Raw genomic sequence first — 16,425 nt, forward strand, 5'->3', positions numbered from 1 at the left:
TTACTTTAGGATCGCATCCATTAATACCAAATAATGGTTGTAAAAATAGTAAACTTTTCTTTAACTAAACTATTTGACATTAATAGCCTTTGATTGGCATAAGGGAGTCACTGGCAGTTTTCTCTAACATGCTTGTGAAGAAAAAGACCTTTATAGTTCAAATGTAGTATTATTTTTTCATAAGAAATCATTTAATATCCCACTCCTGTTGGAATCTGGATTTTTATTTCAGTCTCTGTTAAATGCCATGAGTTTCTTTGAAACTCATTTATTTGACTCTTTTATTATTGAAAAAAATGTGAGGAAGGGCCTTTTAACTATAGCAGTTTTAAGAGATTTTTATTACTTTTTCTTTCCCCTTTTTTTCCTGAAGGCAAAATATATACATTCAAAAATTTACCTCTAACACTACTTTAATTTCATTGAAAAAAAAGCCTGTTTGTAACTGCACTTACTTTCATTACCATAATGAAAGTAGTATATGTCATAGTGACCCTTCTGGTAATGTTAGAACTAACTTTAATTTACTGTTAGCCTTACTAAAGCTAGAAAACAAAGAAATCTTTTCTGGAAACCTTCTCATACAATTTCCAGACTTAAAAGTTCTTAATAGCTGCCAAATTACTTTACTTCCTAGAACCGGACATCAAAATTGCTCAAGTTTGGCTGTTGCTCATTTCAAATTGACTACATCTCTTTGGCATATACAGCATGTAGCTAGTGACAAGGTCAAGTTCTGTTAGGGTCAAATCCAATTTATATCTCCACTGAGACCTTGCAGAATAAGCAGAGAGGAGACAGAACCATCTCTAGAATTATTAAAAGGACCTAACTGCCATGTCTCCTGCACGGAGGCAAGGTATCTTAGCTGTCTCTCTGCAAACTTCATGGGTGCACCTTGTGGAAGGTGTTAGATGAAATCCCAGTTCCAGGTTTGTCTATTTATTTTTACTTAGTCTTTTAGGCTCCTTATTTTCTGTAGGGAGCTGTCACCTAGAGTGAATTTCAATGCAGGAAAGAGAAGAAAGGTTAGTACTGCCTTCAGATTTGCTTTGCTATACTCACTTTTATGAAGTTATTTCTTTAGATACAGGACTCCATCTATGAAAAAAAAAAATATATTTCTTTTGAAGATTTTTTTCCCCTGATCATACCCCTTTCCTTTTCCTATCTACTTCTTTCAAGAGGAGTGACCACAGGAGGTCATGTTTTAAACTGTTTTGCTCTTAGCATCTGTTTCTTCTCAGCTGCTAACCTGTAACCTCCTGTAAAATACTGGCTTGGCGTGCAGGCGTAGAGACGTTTCTGAGGTAGCATTCTACAAAAGGTAAGTGTCTTCCTGTGCTCTGTGAGATCAGATGCATTGACTGGAATAGCTCCTAGATATGTAAATTTATCATCTTCATTTTCATTCTTAGGAGGGAAAACTGTGACACTTCTTTACAGAGTAATTAAAAATAATTCCATTCCTGTTTTCACTTGATCTGGATATGCAGAGTTAGGTTCAGGTGTGTGATCAATATGATTCGTGAAGACAGTATTGCGCAAATATTTTAGATAGACCAAGATAATGCCACTATTAGTAAGTTCAAAATGGAGTTTATTCTATGAAGAGGTGATTCCAGAAAAATCACCTCTTCATAGAGGTGACTACTCTTTGATGATTGTTAGATGCCAAAATAAATGGAATTATTACATGCTTGTTATTACATTACGTGTTTGTTCCCCAAAAGATGAGTTTTAGCTTCTTTTCCTTACAAAAGATTGATCATAAATTCTCCTTTGCAATACATTGTTCAGAAGGCTCTGTTTCCATACTAATAAATAAATAAAAATCAATAGTTATGTCTTTTTTTTTTTATTATTATGTAGCACGTGTTCTAGATTTTGGTGAAAGGAAATAAATACATAACGGCCTATTTTGCCTTTGACATATAAAAAATACTGTGTAAGTGTTAGCTTATCAAGGATTTAATATTTGTTCTGCAATAGCAGTAGAAAAACCTGTCAATTTTCTATTTATATTTTGGTTCTGCTTTTCATCATATAGAACAGTAAATCTGTAAAAAATCTTGACCTTGGGAAACAAGTCAGTGAGTACCTTAAAAACAAAACATTAAGCAACAAAATGTATAAACATATATCTAAGCAAATAGATTGGAAAATAAAGAAAAAATATTTGGAAAACATTACTTCTTCTTAGTTTTCATTAAATAATAAAAATTAAAAGTTATTCTATTTTATAAGTTTTTTTCAAAAGAGCTCTGTAGCTCCTTAATGTGTTTGGAGAACAGAACTCTGAAATGGGAATTAGGAAACCTTTTTTCTGTTCTCTGCTTTGTCATGGATCTGTTAGATGCATTTCAGCACATACCAGCACTTCTTCCCTTCTATTTTATGTTAGAGAGTACTAGAAGATGGTGTGCATTATTCAGGGTAAACACTGTTTGAAGAGCACTTACTGAAATGGAGTCCAGATATTTTTGGGATGTCTACGTATTGCTATGACACAACCAGAACAACATCGACTCCAAGAGTGAAAGGAAGCTTCTGTCCTGAAGTTAGTTCTAATCATCTTCAGCTTTTTTCTTCTCTCTTCTACAGTATTTTTGCCCTCACGTATTTACAGTGTTATATTTTCCCTCAGTATTTCTTTTTCTGATTCTGTGTTTTCTTGTATTTCTCCAACAGCTTTAGAAAGACGGCAGTTTTGCCGTGGAGCTGTCACTGAGCATGTCAGTTCCCCAAGGTCTGGATTCCTTTCACGAAGGCGCTATTACTTGCAGAGCAGGCGAGCAACAGCGATATACAGGTAAGGTAGGAATCTGATGGAAAAGATACGGAATTCAGCAAACTTCAAGCTAAGTGCAGTTGCCAGCCATGCTTTTCTTTCAAACTGCCAAACACAAATTCCAAAGATGATTAAATTAAATTCTGCTTGATACTTTATGCCTAAAATAGGAAAAAGGGACTTGGCTTTTAGTTTTGTTTGCTTTAGTTTTAAATGTAAAAATAAATAAATCTGCAATTCCAGACATAAACATGTATTTTGTATAGACAGAAACCACTATTCAACTGAAAAAAATCTTATCTAGTGGTTATCCTATGAATTTTCCTTTGTTTGTTGAGTGATTCGGTAGAGTGAAAAGATGTACAGTTATAGGATATAATAGAACAGAAAGGATACAAAAGGTCTATTTCTCTCCATATACGTAAGTCTGTTGATTATGTGTGTTGCCTCTAGAATACTGTGACTGAAAAAAATAACTTCTCTGTCTTTTAAAAAAACAAGAAGATGCCTTGAACATCCAGCATTATACGTAAAACAGACATATGTTGCTGTTTGATTTGAAAGTCTGCACTGCCTTTGGTGAAGTCAGAGAGCAAGATCTATTAGGAATTAATAAACAAATTCTTTCCAGTTAGGAAGTGCTACAAGTCACATTTGCTTTGAAGTGAGACCCTTTCAGCTTGGGACTCCTTAATGCCTGAAGACTCCTTCATAGTCTGTCATAGCTTGATGAGTTGCCGCTGGACTGCTAGAAGAGCAAATTTCTTAATTCGTTTACTATTCTGAAAAAAAAAAAAACCCTACTGGTTCTAAAGAACCAGTATGCTTTATAGTTAAAAAAAAATAATAAGACAAATTAATGGTGACACAGAGGAGATTTTTTTCACTGAACACTTCACAGCTTTGACAAGTTGATTTATTTGTCAAATGCAAGGAAAAGAAGTCTAGCTAATCCTCTAAACACATAATAAGTAGCAAGTTCTCACATTTTACAGCTGTGTTGCTGTAAAAAAGATGGAAATTACCCCAAAAAGAACTTAAAAATCATTCTTCTCTTTTCTGTGTTAATTTGGAAATACCATGTACTGAACATACTGCCAAATGAACCTATGTTGTGTCTAAAATATATATAGAGATGAAATGTATATCCATTGCAGGGAGATTTATATTCATTCCTGCTGCGACAAGGTGGCTGTTCTGTAAAGTCAAATAAAAAATGGACATTAACATGAGTGATCCACCTTTGTTATCACACTTTGCTTCTGAAGTCTATAGGCGGCAAGTGACCCTTCAGCTATAAATCAACATTGCAGTCGTTCTCAGCTGTGCATAACCAACAGGACTCAGTGGTCTTTTTACCCTCCATGCTGCAGGATGTTGTTACATGGGAAACTTGATCCTACTCCTCTTTGGAGCCAATAGGATGTTTAAAAAATGTTTTTCTCTTCAGACTTCCGACCTCTATAGTAATAATCCAGGCATGGTTTATATTGTCCATTTCTAGCACTAGTGAAGCAGCAAATGAAATGCACTAGGAAAGCAAACTCTCCTTAGCCACCCTCCTGATAAAAAAAAATTGTAGATTTTGGGGATTTTTTTCTCCTCACACCCCAAAACTGGTGCAACTACTGTAATGGTCCTGAACAGTTTGTTTTTCTGTTTTCAAAACAAAGAGAACCTCTCTAAGTCAAACTTGACTCACAGCTGAACTCCTGAGGCTTGTTAACTGGCTCTTTGCGTTGGCGATGGAAGATCTGAAATGTATTATCTCTAAACATCTACTAGACGTTCCCTTGCTGGGAGCTGAAAGTTTTCTCAGTCTTGTCTGGCCTTTCCTCCGGTGAGATTTAAAGTCTAGAAAGTCTAAGGAATTAACTCATTGAAGAAAGCTTGCTTTTCCAAAATGTGTTATCATGTACAAATGTGTTTATCTGGAAAAACACCAAGCAGGAGTAAATGGATTATGTATTCTCTATAGCTATTAGGATTTGCAAAGATTTACTGAATTTATCAGCAGAGAGATCTCCTGAAGCTGTTGAAAGCAGTTTCATATGGTCACCTGTTTACATTAGTTTAATGTAAAGCCATCAGCCCATTTTATAGAGGTCCCAAGCCCACAATAGAAATGAACTTTAGTTACTTTGACCTACTCCCTTTCCTGTCAGAGGTAATGAACTATATGATAGACATTGTGCATTCAGATAGTACGCATTCTGAAGAGATAAAAATTCTGGCTGATTTACCCACTTTTTTTTTTCCAGTTTTTCTTGCTTGTACATTGGTACTGAGTATTTGTATGAACCTGAATCTCTTGGTTCTAAGTTAGTTTTCAAAGAGGAGTCATTCAGCTGGTCCAAATTGTATGTCATTTGGGCAAATTTATAAATGTGAGGGGCCAATTTCGCTGGAAATATTTTAAGAAGAATTATCTGACCTTGGCATTTTTAGACTTTACTGCGTAGTAATTTCCTTGATCGTCTCAATAAAAAGTTTCTAAACTTTTTTTTTTGTAGTGGACAGTCAATACTCCCCACTCAGATTTACTGTGAGTTCAAGAATGCTGCTGCTCTTTGCTTAACTTTCTCCTGTGACTGATTTGCTAGGTTACTGCATTTATAATACTTTGCTGTCTCAGCTTGACAGGCTTAGCACCTTTTTCTCTTTCTCTGAACTTCCCTAACTGCAGTTCTGGCATATTTCAGGTTTAGATACTTATAACTCATTTTAAAGGCAAACTTATAATGATGTACTGGGAAAAATAGTTCTCAGCAAAATTGTCAAAGCTGTGGTTGGAAGAATGTATGGATCCTTTTAATAAACAGAAAAATGGCATCAATCTAAATGGAGCTGACTGGGATAAAAATGAGTTTTGCCAAGAGAGTTCTGTTCTAGTATTCAGAAGTAGTTTCTCCTAGATCCATAATTTAAGTCATTGATACGTTACTTACAAGAATTATTAACTACTAATGGCCCTGATCCTCAAGGGCTTTGCACTTAACTGGGAGGCACAGAGGAATACATAGATATATCAAACTGAAAGTTAGTGCTATTGCAGTCTGTACCATTACAGGTTACTATACTGCTAATGCTAATTCTTTAAAATTCTGTTATAGAGAAATGTAACACGTGAAAGTTATCCCAAGGCTGCAATTAACACTGTGAATTATTTTGGGTGCTAACTGAGGGGTGAATGTTGAAACATCTTCTTCCCAACTATATGCTTTAGTGTCTTATTTAAAAAGCAAACAAAAGCATTTAGACAATGTCCATCTGTGGTATCACAATCATATTTTTCTAGGTATGCTGGACACCCTAGCAGAATAAGCACAGATATAGTTAAAATCTCTATCCACAACATAAAGCATGCATGAACCCTTCAAGTCTGTCTTGTAACGCATTGGGTGGTCAATCACTGTGATTACACTACTTGGTGCTCTACTCGACAAGCAGCTGCTAAAGCAGCTTTGCAAACCAGGCAAGTAAAGTAGAGAGGCAAACTCACTCGTTCTGCAAAACTAAGAATGGCAAAAGAAGAAAACAGTGACTTTCACTCTTGTGCCAGGTCAGAACAATTGCATTGTTCTGGTCAAAATCTCAAAGCAGGACTTGTGCTCCATCTAGCTTAGTATTTTTTTAATATACTAAAGTTTTTTTGGCATTATCTGGGGGGGAAAAACATAGGATTTTCTTACAAAAGTCCAAGGATATATTTTAAATTTGTTGTTTCTGAAACCCATGTGCATTACTGATTTTGGACATGTAGTATAGAATGTGGTTAGGAAAGAAAACCTGTACTGGGCTGAATGACTGTTTTTTTCTGAATTCAGTGGGGAAACTCCACAATCTGTGGTGGTTGCAGACTTCCTAACATTAATGTGCATATGGATCTATCTACATTGGCAGGCTGTGTATGGAACAGATCTCCCGAGAGAAATGGTTGGTGCTGAGGATCTAATGCCCACACTATGCATATTTCTGTCGCTCTTGCTTTGGACAGCTCCAGTGTGGTCCATTCATTAATGGATGGATTGCATTAGATGAGCTCCTGGAATGCAGCTGCTCAGCTTCATCCAAAAGAAAAATTCTCTTTCACTGCCCCAAGACACGGCCGTGTCTTTAGGCGCAGAGCCGTAACCAAGGACAATCAGCACGTCTTCAGAGAGCACTCCACATCTGCACTAAAATGTACGTGTAGACACACGTCATCTCTTCTTTCTTTCCTTTAACATATTGTATGACAAAGTGCTTCAAAATAACTTCTACCGTCTCTGAAGTGCACAGGAAGTTGACATTTTTTTCCCTAAATATAGGTAAACTGTTTGTAATGGCTACTGGATTGTGCTATTCATTTCCCATTTATCAGCCCTGAATGAGATCTCAGCTGAAGGAAAAATATTAAAGAAGGGCTTGTGTGTAAGAGAGTGTCTGAAGAAGGAATATGTTTCTTCTTTGTTTTTTTTTTTTTTTTTTTTTTTGTGTGTGTGTTTGGTAGCACAAGCACTGGAAGGAATCAACAGTAACGACTGCAGAAAAGGGTGTTGAAATTAGTGATACTGAACACATATTCATCTTCTGAAGTTCAATAGCACTTCTTAAATAGGATCAGCCTGAAAAATCCTTCAGTGCAGAAAATCATTTATCTGTTTGCAGTTCGTAGTGAAACAAGTTAGAGTTTGCATATAACCCAGAATGGAAAAAATTGATGATATATTTGGGTTCATACCAGTAAGTGGGCATTTTAAGAGTCAGAGACATACTCAAAAGTACATTACTAGTAATTTCTGGAAAGCATTCTCTTTTTTGGCATATGGAAGACTTGTCTTGTGGTCAGCAGCTGACATGTGGGTCTTCTATTTACTGTTATATCATAAGTAGCTTTTGCTGCTTTTATCCAAAGACGAGAAAATAATGTCCTACAGCCAAATCTTATCCTAACTTCTAACGTCTGTTTTATTTAGGTCAGACTGAAGTATTATAGGGATCCCTCTGAACCTAAAAATCCATTAACCTGGGTTCTGCTCTGTTTTATTTAATATAACACATTTGACTGCTGTTAGGAATGATGCATTTAAGGAAAAATAAATTGAAAAAGGAAGTATTAACACATGTGTAGATTATAATATTTTGTATTTTTCCTACAAAATATAAGAGCAGATACATTTATGCAGTCATGACATTTCAATTTAGCGATAACCTATAAAATGTATGTGTAGTGGTGAGGCCTATTAAGCATAAGCTTGATGACCTAAGGGAAAATTCTGATGGTTATCAATGAAACGTATCTGTAAAATAACTATGAGGATTTTCTGTGCTATGGCTGCTACCCAGTAGATATGGAGCATCAGAACTTATTGATATGGAAGATCAAGAGCAAACACAGTTTTCAATGTCCCAACACTAAAGGGATGCTGTAGGTCTTAGATATGTATACACTTTGATCCAAAATAAGATGCAGCATTCTTTCCAAATTACTCTTGTACCCTGATATGTCATAATAGGAAAAGCTGGCCTTGATCATGGTGCAATTTCATGCAGTGAAAAACTCAGATTGTTCATGGCTGTACCTACACGGTCAGCTGATTTACCCCAAGCTTGCTGCCTTTGAAGTTGTAAGTGGATTGATGGCTCTTTGGTTTTCTGTTTTGTTGTTGCTATTGTTGTTATTCCTGAGAAGAAAGAACAGAAGCAGAGGAAGAAAGAAGCTGAAGGAACCCTCAAAGAATACTCTGTATTTCCCCTTACGCAGAGTGTTCAGAGCACTGCTCAGTCGTCATCACAGTACCACATTCAATAAGTGAATTTCATATATCCTAGCAACCACTGGAAACATTTGCATGGGCCTCAAAGTTAAGTTGCTCAGGCAAGAAGCTCTGCCTTGACAGTTCTGCAGTGTTATAATGGGCTTGTGCCTCTGTTAGGTACAAATCATGCTGTACTGGAGATGATGTTGACATCTCTACTTAAACCAGTGCTATTAGGCACAATTTCTTTCTTGCCATTTGATATACAAGAGGAACACAAGCTCAGATGAATTCTGCATGCACAAATTAATCTAGTTTATGTCTAGGTGATATGGATCGTCATTTAATAAAATATCAGCAGGAAATTTTGTATGGCATAAGAGAGAGTGAGTACAGAGCTTATTTGCTTACTCCCTCCTAGATATGAAAGCTTTCTTAGTAAGAAAGAGAGGAGTAGAGGAAGGAAGGAAAAGAAAATCTGTAGGTTTAGAATCCTATTATAGTATAATTTAAAAATGATCTGCCCAGTATGTGGCTTTATAAAATACTTACTATTCCCCCTTAAAAAAACTATATATATATATATATATATGTGTGTGTGTGTGTGTGTGTGTGTGTGTACCCAATACATTGTTATGGAAAGGGCGAGCTGCACTGAGAACATTATTTTCTGTGTGCTAGTAATGAAAGAAGAAACTGGATGACCACAATCTAGACCTATAGAAACACAGTAAACTAAATACTATAATGCACAGTGTAATGAACATACAAAAAAAAAGTGAGCTAACACTGAAAAATTTCGTGAAGCAGAGCACTAGAACAGTCTGATTACAAACAAGTGAGTGGATTTAAAGATAAACTGAAAAAGAGCAATCATTTTGAGCAATGTATGTTTTTTTTTTCCCCCCTAAAATAATACGCAGTCTTCTGAAAGAATGTCTGTACTACTTTCTTTGGGTAAGAGATGGTGAGGAAAGAGGGGAGAAAATTATTTGTAAACATCTGAAATTTGTATTGTAGTTTATAATATGCCTCCTGTCATACTTTAAATGCAAGATCAATTGTCCCTGCAGGCTGAAGTTAGCTGCTGCACTTCTCCAGTAAAGTCAGCCTATCTTTCTTCAACTAGATGAGGCATGTAATTTGTGATGGGTTTTTTCACCAGCCATGGAATTTACTCGTTTGAGATGAGACCCTGGATTTTATTTATACTGCTGACTCAAGGCAGGATGGTGTCTGAAAGTCAAACCAAGGAGTTTCCTACATTAGTTTGCACATTTACTTAGCTTTTTGTGTACAGGCATAAAAAGAGATACTCAGGAAGTTTCAGATCTCTTGGAATATTTAGTACTCAAAGGAAAAATTTTTTTCAAGGCAAGAACAACCATGTTTTCTGTGTCAGGACTGCAATCTGGTTAAGGATCTGCTCATTCAAGTAGACCCAGCTGTGTGACAACTGCCTGTGTAGGGATTTGTTCATAACACTTGATCTTCTTCATCTGTTTTGCTTCTAGAATACAGATACGCAGTTGACAACAAGAAGACAAAGCAAGAAAGAGTAAGGACATACCCTTGGATAGCAGTGGATACCAGAATTCCAACCCTTGAGGAGATACTTGGGAAGTAGTAGAGCTGCAATATTCAAGGAGAGTCAAACTTGCATGTGGAAAGCTGCAGTCTTAACTTTCGTTATGTTCTCCTCTCCATTTTTGCAGTGTTACTTGGCATGTTTTAAAGGACATATAATATCTCTGAAGCTTTTTTTCTTTTTGTGAGTTTACTTTAATTGTTAATGTTGACGAGATCTGTCATAATGATTCTGTTTCCCTCTCTGAAAGCACTTGTAAGCCTGATATCAAAGCTGGGTTAGAGGAGTAATTACAGTAAAAGGGGAATTTCCTATGATCTACATCTTGCAAGTTATAACTGTCCTACATGTGGATCCAAATAGTCAAATATACTCCACTTTTTTATTCACTGGAGTCTACTTTACTGGATAAAATATATCTGTTTCTGCTTAATCAAAGGAATTAGAATGGGCTCCATCTGTGTACTGTGCTTCCTTTTAAGAGAAGATGCTTGATGACTCCCTAGTCTTGTTTATGAGGCCTTACACTAGAGCAGATTATAAGCATTTTTATGCTAATGACAGAAAAAGGCAAGCATAAATGGTACGAATCTTTGTAATGCCATTTCATTAATGATGGGAATACATTATGTTCTTGTATCATTAAAAGTACTTGTTATGGTGTATCTATCATTGTAATATGTGCAAATCTGCAAAGGAGAGCTCAGAGTTTAAATTTATATTATGCTAAATGCATGTTAATGGATGTCCTAAGAAAAAGCAATTTATCTGAAATTACGAAAAGTTCTTCTGCTACTGCGGAATCAGGAAGTCAGAACCGGTCATCCTCTTCAGAAATTGGACAAAACAGTTTCTAGGGATTGTGAATTAACAGAAAAGAATGAGTGAAAGAGTTCAAACCATAGTAGTTCACATACTTCAACTGCTGGCAAAGGTAAAGGGTTTTCTAAGGTGCTTCCAGGGCCTTGTCTTGTTGTTGTTTGTTCTTTTTCTTTGTAATTCCAGATTTTTCGTGTGATAGAATTTCTTCTCTTACGGAGACTACTTTACATCTCACAACAGAATTTTAATATTTTATTCCTGCTATCCATTCTTCTCCTGTTAAACACTTAAGTGGAAGATACTTAATTATACAGACATAGAATCATAGAAAGATACAGTTTAGGAAGGACATCTATAGGTCATCTAGTCCAACCATCTGCTCAATGCTATGCTAAATTTCAAAGCTGGATCAGTATAGCATCTTACTTTGGTTCAAATTTCTCCCTTTTACCTTGTGATTTAAGACCAAACAACGTGTGGACATTAAAAGGACTCAGGTACCAGAGCATTTCACTCGCAGATATAAGCACCTTTACAAATTATGCAACTTCCCTGTCCTGCAGGTGGCATAGTGCAAGAGAAAAGCCGGACAGGTTGGTGCGGTGGTTCCCACAGTGCAATGCAGTTTTGATGCCGGGCCATGGAGTCCTTCAAGGTCTCTCCAGTTTTCTCAGGTTCTCTGCATGAGGGAGAGATGGTCCCAAATCCTGGTGCCTGTGGCCATAGAGTTGTGAATCCCTGCAGCCTGGGGATCCCCATGGATCTCTCAGGTTCTCCTTCTTGCTGGGTTCCCTAGTTCCCCAATGCCTCTAGGTTACCCTCAATGCTTTTAGGTGCCCTTAGTTATAGGACTGGGTAGGTCTTTGGTGTTTGGTCTTTTGTCTCACTCAAATGATGCTATATTTTTCTGATTTGCTGTTGCCGCCGTTGGCACTCACAGCCTGCTTGCTCCAGGACAAGCCTGCACTTCTTGATGATGAAGAGGTTGCTTGCATAGTGTGGCTGTCTACTCCCTCGAGCATATGAAAGCCATTCAAGGTTTAGTCTTCTGTCTGGGACAGGTGGTTAACTATATTTAATCTACTTCTACTGCAGCAGAAAGTCAGTTAAAGTTCATGAGTTGTACAAATACCTATGCTAACTAGCCCTAACTCATGCAACACTCCCTTAGGATTTATACCTTTCAAATACTTCAAATATGATACTCTGCATCTTTGAAAGCTTTGCCAATTCTATCTTGGCCACTTAAGTGCTAACTCATTCTATGTCTGTCCTTCTCTATTTCTTCATAATCATGCACGTTATTCTTCTGTAAATATCTTTCACTTATTCAATTTTTTTGATATTTCCCTGCCCAAAACAAAGTATTCCTTTATCCGTACTTTGTCCAGTATTTTATTGTCTGATATGACTGGGACTTTTGCAACTTTAGACTAAAATTTTATGATGCCTTAAACAAATGGAAATACAAGTCCTACTTCATTTTCTTTTGGCTATCAGTTATCTTTCAGCTTCTTCATTTAGTACCTATATCACTTCCATGGAATACCTTTTCCTATTTAAAGATAAACTAGTCTGCATTTTTCAAAATTGAATTACTCTTTCATATTATTGCCCACAGTTGAATTCTCTCTTTTTTTTCTCTCTCTTTCTCTCTTTCTTTGTGTATTGTATCCCCTTCCACTCTGGTTCAATTTACATATATACTTCTATGCTGTTTACCTTATTGTAATGATTAATGAAGATGAACAACAACACAATACCTAATATTGGTTGTCATGAACTATATTGTCTTTTCATATCTAGATTAAGCTACCCATGATTAAGCTACTCATGATATAGCCTTTCTGTTTGTGAATTTAGCAGGTGAAAGACTTCTTTTATAGTGAAAGTGATTTATTATCAAGTCAGTCGACATCCCCTGTTTATTTATTTTACTATAGAAACAGAATACTTTGAGTTGATGCAAGACAAATGGAAGAAAGATAAATATTCTGTAACTGCATTACACTCTTCCTATAGGATAGGTTGGACTGGCTTTCTCTTAGAGTTTATTTACATAAAATTTTGTTTAAAAAGTCCAAAAAGGTGATGATGTGCCCATTATTGGCTTCTATGAAAAGATATTGGCTTCTGGTAGCAGCCTAACGTTTTGATGAATTAAACATGATGAAAAACTGGCTAGAGGGCTACACAAATAGAAAGTTGTTAGGTTTTGACTGGTTCATATACTAAATATACATTATAATCTATTGCTAACATTATTCCTTTCCTGGAGATTACTTTCTTTCCTCAAAATCAGTTGAATTTTTGTCATATAGCCTTTGAAATAGATTTGCACCAACCTACAACACCGCTCAGTCCAAGCACTTCGTAAAGTGTTGGGAAGTACCCACACTGCTGAAGGAGAATTGATACAGAGAAAGTAGTTTGTATAAACTCATGAGATGCTCGTAGTGAAATGAAAGCAGGCCATCTCTTAGGCACCTCTGCAGGGGTGAAATCTCAGCTTGTTACAAAGTTTCCCTATGAAAATTTATTTTGCAGTAATTCATGTGAAACTTAGGGGAGATTCTGACACCATGTTTTGAGCAAAACAGTGTAGGCTACAGTAGGTACTCCAACACACAATAGCTGCTTTCAAGTATTCATTATCCTCCCATTTCCTCTAATTTTACCAGTTAGACCAATAAAAGTTCAATTTTCTCTCCTAGAGGGAAATTTCCACAAATGACAGTGATACCCACTTCTTCTTGTGATGCTTTTCACGCTTTTTTCTCCACCCAGTTGTAATTTATCCTAAAAGAAGTATAAAAAGAAACATATGTCCACACTCAATATATGTACGCACATATGCATATTTTTGTATACATGTGAAAGATGAAATTCCAGTCTTACAAAGGGAACTTTCTCTTGACAGCTAGAGAAAAGACTCAGGACTTGAAAAACCTAGTATATTTTTAGTGCTCTTCTAATGTGTGACAATACCTCTTCAAGGGTGAATCCATGGAGGTTCATCTATGGAACCACGTCAACATATTTTTATGATTTGTTTTGACTTCTTGGTTAAGTTGTGAGTTCTGTGGTGGCTGAGAATTTGGAAATGATCTTTATGTGCTGTTGTCTGTTTTACCAATGGATAATTTATTTCTTAGTATGATTTTACCTTTGCAGGTATTTGTAGAAAGCTTCATCTAAGCTATGTATGGTGATTTTTCTCCCTATTCTAGTCTTGCTTTTTTGAGTGTTTAAAACTGGCAAGTAAAGAGATGACTTTTAGTCTATCAGGCACATTGACCTTTCTGGCAAAGCAAAAGGGAGGTTTATAATAGGTTTTACATGTGTGCTTTTTGAACTGTGGTACCATAGCCCACAATAATATGTGATATATACAGTATATTGCAAAGGGTAGGGTTATGTTTCAGTCTGTACTAGTAACATTGATAATTGCCTTATCCTTTGTAAATTTGAGTATCTGTTGACATTTTGCCATTTGTAACTTTATTCATTCTCCTGTGGTGTTTTACATTTGTTTCATAAAGGATATATGCACAAAGCTATGCCACAGTCTAAAAAAGGGGGAGGGAGGAGGAAGAATCTAATATTAACCCCTAAAGGCATCTGTTCAGTAACCTGTATCTGAGAGTAAGGCAACCATGCTGCCATCTGTTATATTTTCTGTGATGGCTGTTGCCCTCATTGTAGGTTACTGCAGGTCTCAAAGGGCTACACTCACTTTCCCTTTCAGCCATTTTCTAGAAAATAAAAAATATTTTGTATTTCCTCCTGTCACTGCACAAGCTGTATTGTAAAGATTCCTCAATTATTAGAGCACATCTGTTAGTTTTAAACAGAATTGATTTTATTTTTCTGTTATATAGATGAAAGTGAGCTCTGTAAAAGAGCTCTGTTTAAAGGCTCTGTTGTTCTTTCAAGTACCTGAATGCCTTACGTGACTTTGCATAATGGTAACGACATTATTTGCTATTTATTTCAGGTATTTAGTCAGAAAAACTCTTCTGAGAAACCATCTGCCATCTGCGCACAACAAAGGGAAGACATTCCTTGGAGTTGAACGTTACAAAACAAAAATATAAACCAACATGTATATCTGTGGATTTTTTTCAATATCATTCCAGCCTCTAATCTTTCATTATCTTTGTCAAAGAAAATCCAATGTTTTATGAAGAAAAGAAGTGACTTTCTTCAGTCAATATGCTTATGGCTTTGCCAAGTGAAAGGTACAATACACTGCTGTGATCCTTCTCAGATAGTTATTTCATTTCTTTGCCAAGACTAACAGGGAAAAATTTCCCACCTTTTCACCTGCCAATATTTAGATTTAAAGCTCTGGCTTTCCTCTGTTTTCTGAGTGCAAGAAAAAAATATTTTAGGATTCGGTAAAGATGAGACTCTTATTTTTGAGGAACCAAAAGAGTCTGGCTTTTTCAGAGTCCTTTCATGAGCCCTGTTCATGAATGGTAAAAATGTCCTCTTCTCCTCCTCTGCTTCACCTTCCTTTCTAAACAAAGTTTTCTCCTTTGTTTTCCATGAAATATTAAGGATTTGGCATTTTCCTGCAGGAAAGAATTATTTTGGAAGATATTCTGGCTGACTGTAATATCTTGATTTCACTTAGAAAAAGAAATAAATACATTTACTTTTGCCATGGTTATTGTGTTCTTCTTGATAGAATAAAAATAAGGGTCATAAGATTTTTCTTAATGGGTGGATCTTTCTGCTTTTCTGATCATCCTGCAAAACTAAATAAGCTATTAGTCAGTTAAAATTAAATTAACCATTTTGAAATGCTTGACATGTCAAAAAAAAATAATTTTTCACTGTTTCAAAGCACGATAAATGGCACTACCAAGCACAGCTTCAAGGGGAAATTTCTTCTTTCTTTTTCCAGGGAGGCCTCTCTTAGCAAATCAGTCAGATAGGCCACAACAATGCAGACTCAGAACACTGTTATCTAAATTGCATTTTTCATAATAAAAAATTTTGACAGTATTTTTCACTTAGCTACACTGAAGCAAGGGGTGATGTTGTGGTGTATTAACAAGTAGCCCCGTCAGATTTTTGAGCAGAGCCAGCTTGTGTGCAGTTCGCATCTTTGAGGATAACTGATGTCCAGTTGCCTATGTTGACAGCCTCACAAAGCTATTGGTGCTAATCAGTGTGAAGACAAGTTCCTTCATTCTGAAGTATATTATGTTTTTAGTGTTTTTTGATTTTTGGGGTAATAGGGCAGAAAAAACAGTTTTTAATTGCATAACCTGATGCTTGATTAAGAAAAATTTCCATCCTTTTTCTAATCAATTACCTTTTTCTGCACGCTTCCCTTCATGCTCTCTCTTTCTCTTTCCCTTCTTCTCTCTTGCTCTTCTCTTTCTTTCCCTCTCAGTGTTCAGCAGCATGCAGTGGCTTTTGTTCCTCCTTTTTTTAATATTGTGGCAGCTGGCCTAGTCTGTAGTTCAATA

The sequence above is a fragment of the Rhea americana genome, unplaced genomic scaffold (genome assembly GCF_003343005.1).
Source record: "Rhea americana isolate MKP2758 unplaced genomic scaffold, rheAme1 scaffold_60, whole genome shotgun sequence".
NCBI classification, from domain to species: Eukaryota; Metazoa; Chordata; class Aves; order Rheiformes; family Rheidae; genus Rhea; species Rhea americana.